The sequence below is a fragment of the Sander vitreus genome, chromosome 20 (genome assembly GCF_031162955.1).
Source record: "Sander vitreus isolate 19-12246 chromosome 20, sanVit1, whole genome shotgun sequence".
NCBI lineage: Eukaryota > Metazoa > Chordata > Actinopteri > Perciformes > Percidae > Sander > Sander vitreus.
Window position 1 is genome coordinate 23,427,780 of NC_135874.1, and position 19,734 is coordinate 23,447,513.

The following is a 19,734-nucleotide window of genomic DNA, read 5'->3' on the forward strand; positions in this document are numbered from 1 at the left end:
TATTATGCTCATTTTCAGGTTCATAATTGTATTTTAAGGTTGTACCAGAATAGGTTTACATCATACACCATACATACACCATATTTTTTGTTGTACTGCTCAGCTCTCTCTCACTGCTGCAGATCCTCTTTCAGCTGGTCTCTGTTTTAGCTACAGAGTGAGACCTCTTTTCTTCTTCTTCTTCTGTACTATCTTTGATTGCACTTGCACATGCGCAGTAGCTCAGATGTAGATCATGTCAGCTAGCTAGCTCCATAGACAGTAAAAGAAAGGCTGTTTCTACAACTTAAGTCAGTTACAAGGCAGGATTAGCTGGGAGACTTCTAAATGAGGGCGCACATGTAAGTATCTCTTTTGTAGATTATGGTGAACTTGTGTATGTTGTAGGAGTGCTTTGCCATTGAGAACGAGGTAGCATGCTAGCGTTAGCATTAGCGTTAGCATGCTAACGCTAATGCTACGAGCTAACGGTTGTGGTTAGCCAGCTCGTTTCGTGCTGATTTTGAACAACTCACCCAGAGACTGAAGGCAGGACACATTCAGAAACTGTATCTCACTCAAAACAGCATGGATGGATTTTTTACAAAGTTTGTATGCGTGTGGAAGCACCAGAGACACAAAAGAACACCCCAAATCCCAGAAAAAGTGTTTTTTTCATAATATGGGCACTTTAAATAATGACGAAAAATCGGTTTGGATATATAATATAAGGAATACAACACCAGTCAAAGATATGTCGATATATTAATTGCTGAAGCACTGAACAAGTCTCTGAGCTAGAGTCCAAGTCATGTTACAAGTCTCTGACATAGAGTCCAAGTCATGTCACAAGTCTCTGACATAGAGTCCAAGTCATGTTACAAGTCTCTGACATAGAGTCCAAGTCATGTTACAAGTCTCTGACATAGAGTCCAAGTCATGTCACAAGTCTCTGACATAGAGTCCAAGTCATGTTACAAGTCTCTGACATAGAGTCCAAGTCATGTCACAAGTCTCTGACATAGAGTCCAAGTCATGTCACAAGTCTCTAACATAGAGTCCAAATCATGTCACAAGTCTCTGACATAGAGTCCAAGTCATGTTACAAGTCTCTGACCTAGTGTCCAAGTCATGTTACAAGTCTCTGACCTAGAGTCCAAGTCAACTGCTGCGTTCCATCCAGGCTGCTTAGAACACTGCATAGCTATTTATAAGGAATTCATAGCATTCCAGCCAGCGGGATTTACAAAATGATGTTAATCTACTACCACAAGTTTGGCAAACAAACGCATCATCTTTTCATAACATCTAGCGAACGACAGTCGGAGTTAACCTCCCCTGGGTCGTGGCTAAAGCAAGAAGCAATCTAACGTTAGATGGCCAATGCTGAGCTAAACATGTTAGCTAACCTATCAGGGTGTGTTTTCAGGTGCCTGATAAAATTAGATGTGGTTGAGCAAGAATCCTTTATCTTGATACTACATAGTATTTTGCATTCGGCGCTTTCTTTTGTTTGGGCCTTGTTGTATGAAGTTTTAAAAGTCAAAGCTTCTGATGAATGGCAGAGCAGAGTCCTCTCTCAGGTGTGGCCGTGCACAGCAGATACGTTACATATGATGTGTTATGTATGTGGGTTAAAGGTTACGCTGGGAGGGGAATAACATTCAGCTCATCAGACTTTTCCTAAAAGTAAAGATTGTTCACGAGTCCCGCAAGACGAGTCCGAGTCAAGTGTGAAGTCACTACGTGCGACTTAAGTGCGACTCGTGTCCGAGTCTCAAACTTGAGTCCCCATCTCTGCTGAACAACTGTGGGAGTTGTTTCTTATCTCACTTGCTGTAACATATAGCAGAACAGTCATAGCAATCTGTTGAGAGCAGATAGGCGCCTGTCCCTTTCAAGCGCAATAGGCATGACATGCTCATACTGTATCAATATGGATGATTCACAATTCTGGCATGCCTTGTCTTTGATGGCAGTTTTACAGCTCTTTGTATATTCATGGTGAGTTAGTTTGAATCAAAATCATAAGATGCATCCAATGATCTGTCAAGTTCCATTATAGTTTCTCATTGTGATGATTAGAACTAGAGCGGGAAAGAGAACATGGCTAATTATGCACAAATATGTTCGCTATGTGTGTCTGCCTGTAAAGGAAGATTCATTTCTTATGTAGGTATAGATTTGCAACCTCAGGGCAGGAAGTTTGATTAGTCTTTTGTAATGGATGTGAAACATTTGTTCAACTTTTTAGGCCCGAGCACCGAGTGGTGCAAAGGCCTTATTGTAGTTCAAGGACTTATTTTGATTTTTACCATTCAAATGTATTTTTTAGGGGATAGGGATGATCCAAAACTTGGCATGTGATGAAAACAGGAAGCTGTTGTAACTTTATAATAAGTAGCACAGGTGGTACGTTTCGGTACGATGTACAAAATTTTGCAGAAACATGAAACAGAAACAGAAACTTTAGACTTAAAAAGAAGTCTCATGGTGCCACGCTCTGGGTCCAACTGGAAATTTGCTATTTTCATTTCATTTCCGTTGATGCATATTCAGATTGTTTCCTCCTCTCTGCATCAATGTGATCATCATTACATTTGACATACAATGGTTGAGGGAACTTATTATTGTTTGAAATAACTATGTGTGTTACAGTGCCACATACTCCAAATGACAAGACCATCCATTACATCCACATTTTTAGTCAACATCACACAAGCATTTTTTCACAAGCAACGTTTTGGCATGATGTCCTCTAGCTTCCCTGTTTGCTTTTTATTAACAAAATCACATGCATCTTTCTGAATATTCAGGGTAGTTTTAAATAGCTACTTAACATCATGGTCATTTATTTGTTTGTGTTGGATGTGCAAAGCTGAGCTAACTAATAGTAACACCTGTTTCACACACACTGTTTCAATATAACAACCCAGTTCTTCCCAAGAGTTCTTAAACTGTTCAACAATTGTGTAAACACAATACCCTGTTGCCTAACAACTGCTTTCAATTTTACAAATAAAAATCAAAAAACTTGGAAAATTCACACCTACATCATCAACATACAGTGGATTCCAATTTACTGGAGGCAACTGGAAAAAAATCTCCAAAAGCAACTATGCTTACGTTTCCAAATGGGGAAGTGGGGTTTGTTTAATCTACCATTGGTTATAAGATCAACCACTGATATCTCATCTATTATTAAAATGTCACGGTTATGCAGGCAGGCGGACCCTAATGCAGAAGCAACAGGAAGGAACCACTGAAAAAAAAAATATTATTTATACACAGTAACCAGACAGACTCTGGTTAGGGGCAGACTAAGGCAAAACAGAACTGGCTCGAAACACAAGGAGCAAAAACAACATTGACCACAAACTAACATGAATAACTGGAAACACATAGGTATACAGAGAGCTAATCACAAGAACAAGACACAGCTGGAGTAGGCAGGCACTGGCATAAGGAGGGAAACACAAGGATTGGCTAACAATGGAGACAACAAAGGTGTGGTAGGCAACAACTCAGGGGCAGAGCAAACTATAGTGGGACTAATACAGCTGTGCAGGGGAGAAAATAACAAGTAACAAAGCACCCAAAACAAAACCGCAGATCTCCCAAAATCAAGCAAACACTAATCAGGCTCAATAAAAATAAAGTAGAACTGGAACTACACAGACACACAGAATGAACCCAGGAAGCCAAAAGGACAAAAACACAAAGAGTCCAAAAACCATGACAAATCAGATTACTCTATTTAGCACCTAAAGAATATAGCTTTTCTTCACCCAAAGGGGTGTATGCGAACATCTTCACTAATTCTAAACGCAGAGCTGCCAACACTCACGCAATTGACAAAAACTAATTTATGATAGATAACTTGGGCTGCCCTGGATACCTCATGCACGCAACATTTGACGTGCAAGCACACATTCCATATCTATATGTCAAGATTGGTGTATCCTCTACCACGGGCAGCTCAGTTGCTGTGCGTAGCACATCCCCCTCTGTCATGATGCTCGGCGCGGACACATCATCAGGGATTACGTTCTTGTTCTTGTTCCCTGTGCTCCTGAATCCAGCCTCGGCATTTTCAACTGTCGCAGTCTTCTGCCAGGCCTGGCAAAACAGAGAGAAGAACTCCTTGTCCACTTTTTTGTTTTAAACTTTTGAAAAGTGCTTTTTCAGCCGGCTGGGGGGCATGTGTGGTGTGAGATGGGTAGGCCATCACATGCACATGTTGGGCTTTCATCAGTTGTATGAAGTCTAAATTGTAGACATGGCTACTGTGGCCATCCAACAGGAGGACATGGTCATTTCTTGGCAGCTGCTCTGTAAACATCTGACACCACTCCAGGAACAGGTTACTGTTTATCCAGCCTTTCTCAGAGACCCTAATGACAACATTTTCTGACCGACCATAAAGCCACTCACACCCTTTGTAACCCAAAGTTTACAGACTCTCTATAATGAAAGCACATGGATGAGCTCACGGACATGTTCTAAACTGTGTTAAATGCTGTACATGACAAATTCTTTATTATTTGTGCCTCTTTGTAAATTTTGGCAAATGCCCACTATTAAGTTATTTCTTCCTTTCTGTAAAAATATTTGTCCTGCCGTATCGTTACTTATCGTACTGTAGTGGTACACCGGCTCATTGTGACAACTGACTATTGTAGTGGATTGTGAAGCGGTTTACTACGTTACATTTAAAAATAATCCAACCCGAACCCAAAGCTTTACGCAAAAAATACGTTTCAAACCTGACCCAACACACAACCTGTTCGGTCTGGATCAGGTTGCTGAACTCTGGGCGGGGTAAATAAATAAGGATGCTGTTAAAATATAACTAAATTAAAATTCAAAACAATTAGACCACAAGTTTACACCTACATCATCAACATTGGAACAGTGGATTCCCATTTACTGGAGACGACTGGAAAAAATCTCCAAAAGCAACTATGCTTACATTTCCAAATGGGGAAAATCACCAGGCGGATCTACCATGGATATAAGATCAACCATTGATATCTCATCAAATGTGTCCTCTATTAAGTTATTTCTTCCTTTCCGTAAAAATATTTGTCCCGCCATATCGTTACTTATCGTACTAGTGGTAAACAGACTCAAACACTCATTATGACAACTGGCCATTGTGGTGGTTTGGAAAGCGGCTTATTAAATTAGATTTGAAAATAATCCAACCCGAGCCCAAATAAGGAAGTCCCAACACACAACCTGTTCGGTCTGGATCAGGTTACTGAACTCTGGGGCATTGGTAAATAAATAAGGATCCTGTTAAAATATTAGCATCTTAGAAAATTGTTATGGCTAATGTGTTGGCAAACTATTTGAATATTCACTCTTTTTTAGCTTGATTTTTGTGTTCACCAACTCCTGAGGGAAATATCTGGCTCTTTAGCTGCTAAATGCTCCATTATGTTTACCAGCTAATCACTGACTCTGAGTGCTGAGCAGGTATGTACAGTGGGTTTATCACTGTTTTATCACAGCTGCCTACTGGAGCTGGATACAAGGTTGGTGATGGCTGTGAGAGTGAATGAAAACAGTAACGTTGCGGGCCTTAAAAGCAAAACAAGGAATTTAAAGATGCTGAGGGCAACGGCAGAGTTGGGTTATAATTCTCTGTGGATTTTTCACTACGTGTGATGCCTTTTACACTACACATATTCAATTAAACCGTTGTTAATAAAAACAAATATTGATTTGTGCAGCCTGACGTTCAATGGCACTCAACCTGATAGCAATGAGGACAGATTGGACACATGGGAAAATATGTGCTCATGTTGCACACAGCTCAAATCACAAAACATACTACACAGTTTATTTAGTCTAAAACATATTAGATCAGCCCTGTGTGTTCTTTTCTCAGGACAACAAGTTATGCAAAAAGAACAGAATAAAAAAAAATGATCATACCTAGAAGTCTTTATACAAATATCAGTTTGCTTCTAGTGGTGGGAATTATTAAGTTAACGCTGGCAGCACTATTTTACTTTTTATTCATGTTTTATCACAGCTACATATATGGACACTAAAATAGCTTTGGCAAGTGGGAATATGAAAACCCATTGGAACTTGGAAAGCCAAGGCTGCATGTGCTAAATCATGCATGTGCTAGATCTCATAGATAGGTTTCCCTTTTAACCTCATCAAGTAGTCCTTGTATTCACTCATTGTCCATGTGACTTAACATCATAATTTTAAAGGGAAGAGAAATCATGAAAAACAAGGTAACAACGGTAAAATGTCCTTGCAATTATTTACACATTCTCATGTTTGCTGAAAGCAATTTGTCTGCTATCTCTGCAACAGCTGGCAGCTGAAATTAGGGCTTTGTTGAGAGAAAGCTAAAGTTCAAGTGTTGAGCGCTGCTCTCGGTTATATTTTGTAACACTCCGAATGGCCTGCAGGGTTAAGAGCACTCCTGTGCACCCCAGCTCACATCATCCCAGCTTAGGTTAGACAGTTGCTCTCAACAGCACTCCTAGTCGAGAGTGTATGAAAAAACACAATTGCGATTTCTTTTCAACGAATATTGCAATCGCGCATCAGTATGCAACTTTTCCTACCATCGGTTTCATTTACAATAACAAGCAATAAATCATTCTATACTATGACCAACACAACATTGGATACAGATACATTGCTCTTTCATGTAGCCATTCACATGTGAAATGAGATGAATTGATATGTATACCATATCTTTATTTAGCTATTGATTTGTAAAAACCTTCAATTACAGTAGAACATTATAAAGTGTCACTTTAAGCCTTGTAAACATGTAATATAATCATTATGACTTAACTTAAATAAAGTCTGAAAAATACAACAAAGCACTGCAGAACAACAGGCCTGGTGTGAACAAAAAAATAAATATGAATCTTATTGATCTCCAGTCAACATCTGACTGTTGCTCTGCCACACAGAACATATTTTGATAATGTAAAGCCCAATGGTAACATGTGAACGTGTTGATTTAACTGTCTTCTTTTTTTAAAGAGGATTTTTCTTTTGCATTTTCGCCTTTATTTGACAGAGTAGAGGCAGATTGAAAAGCGGTAAGAGAAGGCTATGGCATGCGCTGTAACTGCTCCGTTTCCAAGGCATTCCGTTGATTTAACGTTTACATTTCTTCCCTAACACACCAGTGTGAACACTAATTTAAAGATTGAAAGATACATATGAATCTTACTGATCTGTAGTCAGTATTGTAACAAATCACACAAACTAAAGTGCACACTGACTATGGCTCAACCACTCTCAAGAGTTCAAAGCCTCGTTGTAAACATATTGCTAACCATTTGCCTCCGGGTCCGAAGTTGATGCTCACTTTGGGGCAAATCCGCTTCACTTTGCCCACTTCCTCTTTAACTCCCTGTCTCATCTTCTATCAGCTTCTTGTCTCTTTTCTCCCTGTGCCTCCCCAATGCTCTTCCATCTCCCTGGCTTCCTTTCTGTCTTTGTTCTCTCTCTTGCAGCTAGGAACATGAACTAAACAAGAGCACAAAGTTGAGACCAAAAAACATTACAACATTGTTTATCCATATATATAACCTAGCAATGCATTATATTGGAGGTTACTGTATACAACCAATTCCCTATCATAAGAGCCTCTGATGGCCAAATGGACACTCTCTCTCTCTTTATCTCTCTCACTATCTCACACACACACACACACACACACACACACACACACACACACACACACACACACACACACACATCATTTTCATTATTTTTTAGATCATGGTGCATAAATATAGGCTACATGACGTGACTTAACAAAAAGAAAAAAAACATCTGAGTAGCTATTTTCATGTTTCCAGGGTCACAAAACAACTGCTGCATTTGATGTGTCATTCTTTGTAGGTCCCACCGCGGCGACGACTTCATCTAACATTTCTACCTCGCTCCAACTTGACTAAAGAATATGTCACACATGATCCTATATTTACATCGGCTAGCCAAAACAGTGTAAAGCTAGCTACAGAATGCACTCATATCAGAAAATACTGTTACCATGACTCTTGCAAATTGGAAATAATATGTTTAACAAGCAAAATGAGTTTTGAGTTGCTGGTTAATATTCATTTTGTGCAAGAAAACAGACTTTCTTCGACATACTAAGAGGTTATGTAAAAGGAAATGGATACAATATACACTCAGCTGGTGCTGTCCTAAAGGCTGTCACTAATCTCCTGTGGTTCTCATTAAAAATTAAGTCCATTAGATTAAATGGAAGTTAGTGGCTGTGCTTGACAGACCACTCTGCTTTAGTTGATCCACCTTTCCTTAAACACACTCAGTGATGCATAACTAAACAAAGGAAGACAAATGATGCCAAAGGCTTTTTTAATTAAATCACAGAGCTGGATCTCTGCTCTGTTGTTACAACACAAGGAGAGCAGAATGAGGCGTGCAAGACAAACATCCTGATGATATTCTTTACAGCTCTGCTCCTATTTGTATCCGCCTTCTCCAGCATCACCTGGAGAAACGTATCGGAAGACACTCTGACAGCATGTTTTCTCTTTGAGAAAATGTATAGCCAGTGATGGGTGTCTATGCGGAAAGAAAGTCCACACAAGGCCAGTCACCTCCCTAAAGCTTAATTTCCCTGCTTTAAAAAACAATAAGGGTGAATGCTGAAGCTCTGCAGGCGAATGTTCTTTCTCCCTGATGTGTTTAAAGGGGGGGTGTCGTGGAGCAAAACACCAAATCAATAAAGCAATTAGTACATCCCATCCCCTGACTCTCACCAGGGAAGATTTATTGGTTGCGACAGCAGCTAGGGCACACGGAGACCTCATCATTTCTACATGGCTGGCTGGATATTGAGAGCCACACAGGTCCATGGGCCTGATGCTGTCACAGGGCACAGGCGTGCTATCTGAGTGGGGCTGGAATAGCAAAGTCTGTTCCCATTTTACATGTCAGAGAGGCCTGACCTTTTCCACATGTTTCACTACCAACCCTCCAGCTCTGGAAGCTCTGGAAGCTCTGCTGCGGAATGGCAGCTCATTGTTAATCAATAGTGACTTGTTGATCTTCACTGTAATTTCTATCCGATTCTAAATATTCCTTCTTAATATCAAAAAATAAGTTCCAAAACACAGTTCACCACAGGAAAAACTCAAAAGGCATTCATTTAATAACTAATTAGAAAAAATAAATGTATGGTAAAACATGTTAGGATTGTTTTTGCGACCCAAAAAGGCCATTCAAAAGCAACACATTTTCGTTCAATAACCGCACCACAATGCTTCTCATGACTCTAGAACTTGCCTAAAAATCCTCATGTTTTTAGGTTTTCTTCCGCTGTACATTCAGTGGTACTTTGCAAATATAATAGCTAATATATTAGCTAATTCTGCATACTTTTTAGTGGTGCTATTGTGTCGAAATGTGAACAAATATAGGCTTAAAAAACAGGGCTCCAGTTGTAGTCTACAGCACACCTCACTGAATCCAAGGCCTGTTTCCCTCACCCAAGGCATGTAGTTCAAAGCAGTAGTTCCAAAAGTAGTTCCAAAACTAAGAGCATGATTGCACCCCAAATAAATAGACATTGAAATATAATACTATAACTATTAGTTAGTGTCAAAATCCATTCATATTGACTGTTTTGTGTTGCACTGTCGATATAATTCTTCTAACACTACTAAGGCTGAAATTCCTCAAACATGGCTGCTATGTTCCTCAAACACTGTCATTCTCCTCTATGTATTTATACATTCATTCATATACAGACATTTGTCATTTCGTTTTAAAAAGGGGCCTACAATAAAATGTCCGGCGTAGGTTTGTGTCTCCACGTACCTATTGACGTAGCCATGGCGTCGATTTTACGCAGAAGTATAAATCACGCTTAAATCCATAATAATCCTAAGTGCTTTCAAGGTTGCTGTTTGTGACTGATGAAGCTATGACTTCCATCATTGTCAATTTGTATTGACATAAAATCTATATTTAAAAAGGTTATTGCCTCTCATTTTCTCTGGCTCTGTGGATATGAATTATGAAGTTGATTGCATGTTATAGTCTTTACCAGAATAACTACCACATACCCACTACACACAGACAATTAGTGAAACGTCAAAGCTTTTATATCTAGAGTATCTATTCTTTAACCATGAATGTATGACAGACCAAAAACATATTGTCATTAGAGCAAGATACTTTTGTCCAGAAGGGGAGCACAGCATGAGCATCCCTAGCATCCTCTTCGTATGACTGTGTGCAGCATGCAATGTAAGACACGTGTTAAAGAGGAAACAGGGGAAAACACACAGAAGAATAAAAAGACAAAGGTGTCATGGTGAGCCCCCCCCACACACACACACACACACACACACACACACACACACACACACACACACACAGAGTTTGGAGAGAACTGAGAGTCAACATCAGTGCTCTGTGAAATTTCAGTGACTAAAAACAAATCCAATGGAGTCGTCGTTACCCTGAAGTTTGGTCTTGATGCACATGCAGGCTTTGTTTGACAAACCTTCTTTAACCTCCATTAAACCCCTCTCTGCACCCAAACCTCCTACCCCTCCTCCTCTTTACCTTTTTTCCATTTGTTTTCCCATTTGCATGAAAGCATTTCTTTTTATATCTTTTCATTAGAACGCTGTCATTTCAATCAAGTTGGGATAAAAAGAGCAGATGGTCTTTATTTGCCGTGAACATGGCTGATGAAGACAGCGTGCACCTGAGGATTATCTATTGGATGATGAATTAATGTGAATCGCGCTGCTGCCTCCTTCGAGAAATCACTGCTAACACTGTACACCAAGTCGGGCATCTTTAATTAAGTCCCGCTGAATAAATAGAATGTGTTTTACAGCTGACCCTGGAGGCAGCTGCTTTCTGGCGGCTAGAACAGCAGCGTCATTCTGACCTGTGCTGTGGATGCTATCTCATGGGTAACTCTATTTTCAATAAAATTGCCTTTGTATTTGTTGCTTTGTCATCTGCCGCAGCTCGTTTTAGTGAGTCCTGCTGAACAATGCACTCAGCTCTCCATTAGTGAAAGAAGTACAAGGCACCCAGACACCACATTCTCCTCCACAATGAAATCTGTCTCTTCTGAAATGGACTTTTTTTTACAAACTTGATTTAGTGTCCCTATCCCTGCCACTTGCTTTTGTGTTCGTGAGTTGGACTTAAAAGCTGCCTGTCTGCCCAGCGAGAGGAGATAGCTAGCTGTCCTGTTTGTCAGCGGCCACTCAGGGACATCCGCTGTTGAAGGTTGCTGTTATTCTGCAGCAATGGATGAAGCCATGATTCACGCCTTTGTGGCTTTGCTCAGAAGCACGGCAAAGCTTCAGCCTTGGGCTGTGCCCTGTAATCTTTTGAATATTTCAAAAGTTGGGAGACAGACTTCTTTGGCTGTTTGTTGCGGGTTGCAATGTTGCAACAAAATGCATACCACTTACTAATATCAATGTCATTGTCATTTGTTTGTGCTAATAACACCAACCTAATTACACATTCATTAGACAATTTTTGTTGCTTTTAGTCTGTTTTCCTAGCCTGGATGCCAGCCAAACTTAGCCCCGTCCACAACATTCGAGGTCGGGAAGTTCGGTCTGGACTTGATCCGTTATGGAGCAATTATGCTCGAACAAGAGCTGTTCGGACCGATCAAATTGTGAGGGCGGGCTTTATGCGGTAATGGACAGATACAGTAACGAACAGTAACGTCTCTCTCACGCACACACACACACACACACACACACACACACACACACAGCTGATGGTGTCGCTGCGACTCAGCTGTTCAAGTCACAGAGGCTGGTTTTAGAACGTAAGAGACTTCACCTGTTTCAACGGCCAATAGAGAAGTCAGCTGGTAAAGTCAGCTAAAAACTATAGAAATAAAATTATCAATAATCCATTTTATTTCTACGTTACAAACAGCTTTATGAAATGGCAGAGTTTTAGACGGAGCGGAGCCTCAACAACCGCCCGAAAGCACGGTAGCGTTAGCTATATGGTGGAGAGAGATAGAGAGAGACTGAAGAGAGGGAGCACCCAGCGGCGTTAGAACAAAGCCGTGAATCAGAGAAATAAAACGTGTTTTCGCCGATTCATCTCTAGAAACACAACTGTAGGCGGCCATGACTGACAGCTGTAGTCACGAGGACCCACAATATCTCGAGAATTCACGTAGAATAGAACCACAAAACCAACAACAGTTTGTTTCCATCCGGAGGAGTAGAGGGGAAACAACTCTGTGCTGTGTTTTCAAGGTGTAGTGCAGGGAAATATGATCCGCCCTGAGCACTGTGTATTTTATTTTGAAAATTAACCAGATGTTTTATTTTGTTTCTGTGCTCGACTTCCTGTCCCGCACTATCTGCCCTGTGCTGAATTGCTGCGGAGCTCTCCGGCGTCCGGCAAAAATAGAAGCTCTGCGTATCTGCTCTGGAGGGAGTCGGAACGCAGCCGTTCTGCAGTCAGTGGAAATACACACATTGACTTTAATGGAAACCTAATGACTCCGCCGCCGTTCCAGAGCGGATCCGCAGCCGTTACGCATCCAGTGGAAATTGCCGGTAAAAATCGGGAGGACGGAAGTGCATTGTGCAAAGAGTGGTTGCTATGGAGACGAAACTCTGTCTCGTCTGTTGACAGTTGAGTTCCGTTGCTCTGATTGGTTGTAGGTCTATCCAATGAGTGCAGAGGGATTTACTTTCCTGGTTCGGTTGAAACACGTGCCATAATCACAGCCCAATGGAGCAGTTTCGGACTCACATTCTGACTAGAATCTGAGTATGACGATGTCAGGCTACTGTTTTCCCCCATAAACCTTCTATTATTAACATTATCTCACCTTTTAGTGGCCTCTGGTAATCCCCAACTCAGCGAAACATATTCCCATAAAGTCTAAGCAGCACATGCACTCTCACAGACTCACCTGTTGAACGAGTCTGCAGGGAAAAGTTGTTGAGCTGTTTGTAGACAATAAAATCACATCAGCATCTGTTTCTCCTTCATCTTTACAGCTTCATTAAAACCTTCTTAGCATTAATCATAATGTAAATGAGACAGCTATGTACGTATGCATAAACAAACAAACAGATGCTTTCATATCACACAAAGACATCGGCAGACTAAAAAAAAAAAAAAAAACTGTGAACGAGAGAGATAGCTGTGACACTTTAATTCAGCCTTATTGGATCACAGTACGCTCTCAGCGAGAGGACTCGGGTTCAAGAACCTTTTGAGCAAGACACTGATCCTCTTCCAGCTGCAGCTGCATGTCAGTACACAGCTTGCTCATGTTATTTTTAAGGGACATTTGTTCTCCTGTGCTCAAACCCAACAACAGAACTGTATTTGGTCAAACCTCCAGTGTACAGATGCACTTTTTCATTTCAGCAATACTTCATGATTTACTCTGTCATATGGGTTTATTTAACATTACTCTATAACCGCGACGTTTCCACTTCTGGGATTGGTCCGTTGTGCCCGGAAATTCCGTTGGATGTCCGTTACCTTCTGCTTTCTTTGTGTTGGAATTTCAAACTCTGGTGGATTTCTGAGGACTATGGTTAACTGCTCCTCAGATCTCTGCAGGGTAAATCCAGACATCTAGCTAGACTATCTGTCCAATCTGAGTTTTCTGTTGCACGACTAAAACAACTTCTGAACGTACACACGTTCCACCAAAACAAGTTCCTTCCTGAGGCTATTTTGCAGAGGCACGTGGCTCCGTTTCATCAATCAACGATTGTGATTGGTTTAAATACATGCCAATAAACCAGAACATGTTTCTCTCCCATCCCGGAATGCTATGTTGACTAGCCAGACCCTCCTCCGTATTTCCCAGCCATTTTTGAAACAAATAGCATTAAACGTGAAGTCTAAGAGCATGGTTAAAAAAAACGTGGCATGTTTAACAAAGCCAGGACTTCTGGAATTGCTTGCATTTGTTTAGACAAGAACACAAATGAATGCAGTGTGCATGTAGAGTTTACCATTACAAGGCTTAGGTGCAGCACCCAAGCCGTTTTGGGCATCACCTCAGCCAAATGAATGTAAAAAAATGACTTTTCTCAGATCTAATGATGTGTAGTACTTAGCAAGTTTTGTCTTTAAGCTTTGTGGGTGTTATTTATATATTATCTGCTTTCACTTTTTCAATGTTTTAGACACAGATATGGTAATAATAATGGTTCAAAATGATGTGAAATTCTATTTTTTTTTTATTTAAAAACATTTTCTTTTCAAGGGAAAACACTGCATGCTACATCCTCGCATTTTATAATTCTGAAAGATGGTCTGCTTTTTCTTTATTAGATAGTGACTTATAGATACAGAGAGGAAACATGATGAGGGAAATCCTGGAAAGCTGCAGTTGCATGATATTAACTACTCGGCCAACACAACGCCCCATGCTGCTTTCAACGAGATGTTAATGTTCATGTCATGTTAGTTATTAATTGTTGTCTAGAGACAATTTCAGTCAGTTTTTTCTGTGACCCTTTTCAAATAAAGCAATGTCTACTTGTGGCTCATTATCACCAAGTTGCACAGGGGCACAACTACCCAGTGTCAGAGGGGAATGCAGCAACAATTTTGGCGCCCCCCCATATTAGTTTTTCCATACTAATAATATTAAGAAATGAATCTGTTGGTGTCAAGTGGCTCCCCCTACACTTCCACCTAATGTTAGACCTACCTGCTGCCTTCACCTGTCTTTCCTGATCCACCATCCTCACACCTGAATGAAAGGAACTCACTGTTAAATATAGCAGCCTAGATTCAATTCTTAAATCAGCCTAGTGATGGCATCAGATAAGACAAATAGTATGCAGTAAGCTGCTATTGAAATTACATTCACATTTTGGATTTAAAAAAGTACAAATATGGAGAGCCACTTAGCACAGACATTTAAAGAGAGAGAGAGAGAGGGGGGGGGGGAGAGAGAGAGAGAGAGAGAGAGAGAGAGAGAGAGAGAGAGATAGATGTGGTCCAGTAATTACAGCTTCCATGTCACCCAACAGATCTAACTATAGCCTGTATGTCAGGCATACAGCTAGTGGTAAAACAAAATCTATTAATGATTCCATGGTAAACCAGAGTTATTGCATAAGTTATGTTTTCCAGCTTCTTGTCATTTATTGTGCATGCTACCTTATATTTACTATATTATTTATCTAAATGTAGCTATCAGCAACATTGGTTTGCATTAAGCTAGTCGTAAACCCCACTTTAGCTGCTAGTGTTAGCAAACACTAGCTAGTCTGAGAACAGTCTGTTAACATGAAGATTGGTAGCAAATCAATGCATGGTTCAGTCCCGGTGTTATGGGCGGGCTTTAGGGGGCCGTGCCCGCCCTGGATAGAAGAGCCTTTTTTCCTTTTTATTTTGAGGAGCCGGTCACCTATCTCACTTTTTGTTTTGTACAACATTTTTTATCCATAGGCTACTATAATAAATACAAATATATCGTTTTGAATATACATAAATCATTAATTAAAAAAAAGGGTGTTTGCTCTTAATTTTATTAAAATAATTGTAAATGGATTTGATTGGTTTGTCAAAACTGATGCGGAAAAAAAATAATACCTGGCTGACGATGGGAGCAGCAGGACGCAAAAAACAAAACTTACTGTTGCACTAGTCTGGACATCTTGCCGTGCCAACGTTGCAATAAAGGTTTCCTAAATGCCATTTATATACATTTGATGTCAGCTTACTAATTGATTGCGAGTTTTGTGTAGATTTGGACTTTTATACGTTTATTCCACTTTGTTTAAACGGCGAAGTGGAGAGGCCTCGTTCACCTGTTTGGAGCTGGCTGGTGAATGTGACGCTCGTATAGGCCTGGCTGGATACACCGTGACTCTGTTTGTGGATAACTTTTTTTTCGTGTCATTGAATTACGGCAAAATACGGATCTTTTTTCTCAACGTGTCTTAAGGTTTTAAGGAGTTTGGAGAGGCATCTCAACAGACTGTAGGTTGAACACTGATTGTTCACCGTTACATTTTAGTTGAATTTAAGCATTCCAAGACAGCCGTACCGCGATTGGATTTCATAAGGGCGAGTGTTAAATTGTTACAATGTAACTTAAAATCTGCTTTAAAAAATAAACATATGTGTTTTGGAATATAATGTTCAGCTTCGGCAGCTTTACCTATGTGCTAAATATACGACTGAGGAAGCCTAGTGACGAGTCCATAGCAACCAGTGTTGAATTGGTGATTTCCCAGTGTCCTTTGCTGAATGGTCTCAATGTTTTATTGGAGGAGTAACTTAGTATTTGAAGTAATGCAGTAATGCAGGAAGTGTGCAACAGTGTTAGTGAGTAAATCTACTGAAATGGCCACCACACCATAACAGAGGAGTGGGATGTGTAAGATGAGAATGCAGAGGTTAACTCCTATATATCATGGCTATAAAAAAAATCGAATGGTGTCTGTATGTCTTTGCTAAGCACAAACTAGCACATAAGGGGAGGGTCATGCTTCTTTTTCAAAACAGTTTGGAGGGTTATAGAAAAAATATTACTGGCGAGGGGAGGGTCAAGTCTTTTTAGCCTAAAGGTCCCAGAACTCCTCCGGTGGCCCCTTAAATAAATAACGAACAGTCCCTTACATGATGAGATTTATTTAATTTGTGCCCCCCCCAAAAATAATGGCATATCTGTCCGTGAATTTGTGTCTGGAGCCGGGTCTGGCATGGTTCCATGGTAAACCAGAGTTATAGCATTAGTTGTGTTTTCCAGATTATTGTCATTTATTGTACATGCTACCTTATATTTTCCAGTTTTCAGCAAACTGGTTTTGCATTCTAAGCTAGCTGTAAACAAATTTGGCTGCTACATTCCCAGTGTTAGCAAACGCCAGCTAGTCTGTTAACATGAATATTTGCAAGCCTCCAAGCACAGACGTCACACTTCAAATCCTACCTGTTGCCTTTCACCATCCACTTATTTAACTGCTGTCGCATCATTTCACATGCTATCTCCTTTTCCCTCTTCCTTTTTCTATGTTTAGCACCCGACAGCTTTTTTGCTTTATCCTTCTTTTTCCATAGACGACAACTCACTACTCGTACCTGCTCGCTCAGTGCTCACGGCTATGATGGAATCTTATGAGATAGGGCGCCTACTCTAGCCTGTTAGTCCTCTAAAATGTTATATAACATTGAGGAAATGCAGAAATTATTTCGAAACACACAACAGCAGCTACATATAGAAAATACCCAAAACATAATTTACTTTTTTTGTTTTTTATTATTTTTTACCATCGCTTTGGCGCCCCCCAAAGTGCTGCGCCGCATATAGCGCATACCCACTTTTTGTGCCAATGAAGTTGCATTATGACTTATGACTAAATCAACCAAGAGTGAACATTAAAGTTGCAGTTGTTAATAATTCTCAGTTGTTGCTTCAAACTACTCTAACATAAGACATACTGTAGGCCTACTAATTTGATCTGTTATTAATATAAAAATAGCTTAAAGCACCACAGTACCTACTATAAGTACAGACTCACTGAGCCGCTGTGTGACTGTAGACTCTTAGTGTTATGTGTCCTCAAGTGCTTACTGTTGCATATCCCCTTTATTAGCCAGCTGCTTAGATCATGATACCTGCATAAAGTATAATTCATGCCATAAACACACTTATTATTTGCCTTGTAAACAGCCTTACACTTGTATTCACCATCCTGAATCACTGTGAGGTGGAAGATTGTAAACAGCTACCACACTGGCTTATGTTACACCTCTGTATAAGTGCAAGGCAACGGGGCACCGACACATCTTTAATATCATCAGCTGCACAGTGCCGGCCTGTAAATCCCACAAGGTTGTATGCTGTATCATAAGATATAAACATAACAGAGTGGACACTGGCCTGAGGCTTTGCGGCTACCAGAGGAGTGCTAGGAACTGCATTAGGATGTGTAAAATCAATAATGTGCCAATGTCTGTGAGCTTAGGCAGCGTCAGGCCATCAACCACATTATCCGTCACTTGTCTCAGAGAGATACTGAGGACTGGTTTCACATTTTGGGAAATCCACTTATTTGCGTTCTTGCCTAGAGTTACATGAGAACAATAGTAACACTCTCAGTTCTGTACATTAAAGGTGCTGTAGGTAGGGTTGTGAAGATCCAGGACTTAGCCAACATTTTTTTACATTGACAATTTCTCAGTCCCTCCCCCCTTTCTGCTAAAGCCCAAAACGGTCTCCTAAGCCCCTCCGCCCACAAGGGAGAATGAATGCGTGTGCATGAGCAGTGATTGACACGCAGTTAGACACACACACCCCCCCCCCGGCCCTGATTAGTGCATCTGAACAGGGAGCTGTGGATTTTTGCAAATCGCACTACACACTGTAGGTGGTGCCAAAGGAGCCAGATTATTTTTTTTATTACCTGCTTCATGTAGTTTTACTTGAACATAGGGTCAGTTTCAGCAAATATGACAGAAAGTTTGTTTTATAAGGCTTATCTACTGCACCTTTAAACATAAATCTACTGCAAGTTAGCCTAGCTTAGCACAAAAACAATAGGGGGATACAGCTAGCATGGCTCTGTCCAAGGACAACAAACGCCTCCTTCCAGCACCTCTAAAACTAAGTAATTAACATTTTATATTTTCTTAGGCTGGATCAAGGACAGTACATTTCCAGGATAGATGCCTCCGGATGTTCTGCCCGATGTTTCGCCAGATGTCCTTCGCCTTCCGTTCTCTGTGTTGCCGTTCTCAAACTCCATTCCCTTGGGGAAACAAGAAATTGCAAGTTAGCAAGCTACAAGAAAATTTGGATCATGAAACAAGGAAGGCCTGCTTGGTACTTTTGGGGAATGACTGTAAAGACTTATAAATAACATGTTTACGGCATTTATTATCTAACCAGGACGTTTTGGGACCTATTGGCGAGGATTTGCTATGAACAAAATACACACAGCGATACAATAGTAATAGCAAATTACTTTTAACTATGTATCCAGCTAATAAAAATAGCTCACGTTACTGTAATGTGTGAACAATTAACTTCAGTTAATATTATGTGAGGTTTTCTTTTGCAGAGTGCAAATATTCCACCAATGCAAATTCCTTCAGGAGACATTTTTCAGAGCCACCGTCGCTGTGTCTGGAGCTTAGCCCCACCCAAGATGATTGTGATTGGTTTAAAGAAGTGCAAAAGTATTTTTTTCTTGTATCCTGGAATGCATCTGTGGTAGAGCCAGACCTTACTCCACAACGCTGTGGAGATAGGTCTGGCAATGTGAGACTATATCTTGTTTAATCTATCTAAAAAAAAACGAAGTGTCAAACAAGATGTTTAAAAGGGGGGTTATGCGCCAGACTGTTCATCACAGTGAGTTGCAATGACAATCTTTGTGCTAAGCAAAGCTAACTGCTAGCTGTAAGTTTCCTATTTATCCATACATGAGAGTGGTCTTAGTATCTTTAAACTTTAAGCTTGCATTTTCTAGCAATACATTAATTGTTGGAAAGGGGCTGATTGCAAAATATTGGAAGGTCATTTTTTTCCATTGTTCACAATGTTGCAACCATAGAGTTTCTGATCACAAAATGCTATTTTTTTTATACCAACATATTTGTAAAATGATGGATAGATATTTGACACTTGACCCATAAGCCTGCATCCACGCATCAGGGGAGCATAAACTCCATGAAGCAGATGAATTTGTTGTATGCTTACATCCAATAAAGAAAACATGAGCCGGA

General features: G+C 40.3%; 1 long non-coding RNA gene across 1 annotated transcript; it reads left to right on the top strand.

Annotated features, from left to right (window-relative positions):
• The first annotated feature begins 227 nt into the window (after nucleotides 1-227).
• Nucleotides 228-19,734, top strand: LOC144535304 (uncharacterized). Its single transcript, XR_013503655.1, has 2 exons — nucleotides 228-341; nucleotides 18,641-19,734. It is a non-coding gene; the product is annotated as an uncharacterized LOC144535304 (long non-coding RNA).